Genomic DNA, 2,589 nt, shown 5'->3' with positions numbered 1-2,589 from the left:
CCTACCTACCTACCCCATACACAGCCTTCCCACCTACCTACTTACCCTATACACAGCCTTCTCACCCACCCACCCCATACACAGCCTTCTCAGCCACCTACCCCATACACAGCCTTCTCACCTACCTACCCCATACACACCCTTCTCACCCACCTACCCCATACACAACCTTCCCACCCACCTACCCCATACACAGCCTTCTCACCTACCTACCCCATACACACGCTTCTCACCCACCTACCCCATACACAACCTTCCCACCCACCTACCCCATACACAACCTTCCCACCCACCTACCCCATACACAGCCTTCCCTCTGCTCCTCTTCTGCTGCCTCTCTTTGTAGTTCTCTTCATTGGCTTCCAATTCACCTGAGAATCAAATTCATCTCCTGTGCTTTGCCTTCAAATCCCCCCACAGTTCTTGTCCCACTTACCTTTCTGCCCTAATAGAAAAATACCCCCCTAGTCGCTCTCTCCTCTCCTCCACTGACCTACTAATGACTTCCTCACTCATAACCTCATCACACGCACGGCTCCAGGACTTTTCTAGAGCTGCCCCGACTCTCTGGAATAGTCTTCCTCTTCCTATTCAGCTTGCTCCTACTCTCTGCTGGTTAAAAAGAGCGCTCAAAACCCAACGCTTCAACCTCACCTACCCGTCTTCTTCTGTCTTCTAAATCCTCACTAATTCCCACCGTTCCATATCCCCCTCCTATTGTGTGATACTTCTCCCACCTCTTAGATTGTAAGCTCTTTGGGGCAGGGTCCTCTCCTCCTCCTTCTGTGTCACTGTCTGTATCTGTCTGTCATTTGCAACCCATATTTAAAGCGTACCTAAACTCAGAATTTTCACTTTACATACCAGGGTAAAGAACCCTAATATGTAAGGTAAAAATTCTGTTTTTTTTTAAAAAAAGGGTGCAGAGCTGCCCCCTAATTCTCGGCTGCCTAGGTTGTTGAGAATGAATGGGAGCGCATAGCCTCCCGGGATACCTATGTCAGGGAGCTTTTTTGCTCAAAGAGACAAATTTGCCGATCTCACACATGCGCAGTGAGATTGGAATTTTTTTTTCATCCTACGTCACCAGATTTCAGGCCTTGGTCGGGTGACGTACGATAAAGATGGCGGCGCCGGCTCCGGGATGGATGCCAAGAGAACGCAGGACCCGATGCCAGACACTCCCGGAGTGATTGGACTGCCCTTCGGGATTGAGGGTAAGTGTGTTTTTTATTTTTGAGTATAGTTCCTCTTTAATATAAAGGGCTGTGTAATATGTTAGCGCTATACAAATACTGTTTATTAATAATATAAAATAGGGGGATCTGTGGTGTGATTACTTTGGAGGACTGGAGGTGTCATGGTTCAGGTAGGTTGATTCTTTCCTGTGTCTGTTTCCTTGGATCTGAGCTGTCTTTTCTACTTTGGATCAGGACTTGTAGAAAGTCTTTCAGTATTGGGAGGAATCACTGCCATGTTCTAAAGCTGGGGAATCGGGGGGGTGTGGGGATCAACACAGGGAGACTACACCCCAATCCAACACCTTCACCCGAATGTCATCCTAACCTAAAGGAAATCCATGCACCATTGTGAGAGGCAAAGACACAAACTATTGGGGGAAATTTCACCATTGAAAAGGGGCAAAGACACAAACTTCAGGCGGAAATACCTCCATTGGGGGAGGGGCAGAGACACAAACTACTGGGGGAACTCTCCACATTGTGGGAGGGACAGAGACACAAACTACTGAGGGGAAATCTCACCATTGAGGAGGGGCAAAGACACAAACTACTGGGGGAAATCTCACCATTGTGGGAGGGGCTGAGACACAAACTACTGGGGGGAAATCTCACCATTGGGGAGGGGCAAAGACTCAAACTACTAGGGGAAATCTCCCCATTGTCGGAGGGACTTAGGGAAAAAATACTGGGGGGGAAATCTCACCATTGGGGACAGGCAAAGACACAAACTACTGGGGGGAGTCTTCCCATTGTGAGAGGGGCAGAGACAGAAACTGCTGGGGAAAATCTCCCCATTGTGGGAGGGGCTGAGGCACAAACTACTTGGGGGGAATCACAGTGGAGTCTACATGACAAAGCCATATTCATATCCTGAATGTACTCTGGGTTGGAACATGTCTGATTTACCTGCTTTACACACTCACTTGCAGGTTTGAGATTGGTGTCTTTGTGCAGATAATTTTTGGTGAATTTTTATTTTGCAGGATAGTAGAACCCATACAGAGCGCTGATCACATTCCTGTAACAGGAATTCAGTATGATGAGGTCACATGACTACAGAACCCAAACTGACTAGTACAAGAATCCCATTATTCACCAATCTGCAGAGTAGGGGGGGTCCGGAATTTTGGACATCAGCACAGTCCCCTCCCCCACAATACATCAAAATTAAGAACAATGGCGGCCTTCACTGCTGGAGCGCCATGAGGTCATCAGTGCCGCCTCACACGAGGGCTTCCCGGAATGTACTCAGGAGAGGAAGAGGAGGAAATGTCACTACACCCATCATACAGGAACATATACCGAAAATTACACCCGGGGTACAGGACAAGAGAAGTGGTACTGTGCA

General features: G+C 48.2%; 1 long non-coding RNA gene across 1 annotated transcript in view; it reads left to right on the top strand.

Moving 5' to 3' along the window:
• Nucleotides 1-2,589, top strand: part of LOC140341722 (uncharacterized) — a 7,780-nt gene that overhangs the window by 781 nt on the left and 4,410 nt on the right. The window lies entirely within an intron of this gene.

The sequence above is a fragment of the Pyxicephalus adspersus genome, chromosome 12 (assembly GCF_032062135.1).
Source record: "Pyxicephalus adspersus chromosome 12, UCB_Pads_2.0, whole genome shotgun sequence".
Taxonomy (NCBI): domain Eukaryota; kingdom Metazoa; phylum Chordata; class Amphibia; order Anura; family Pyxicephalidae; genus Pyxicephalus; species Pyxicephalus adspersus.
The sequence above is the reverse complement of the archived record's forward strand: the minus strand, read 5'-3'. Positions and strand labels throughout refer to the sequence as shown.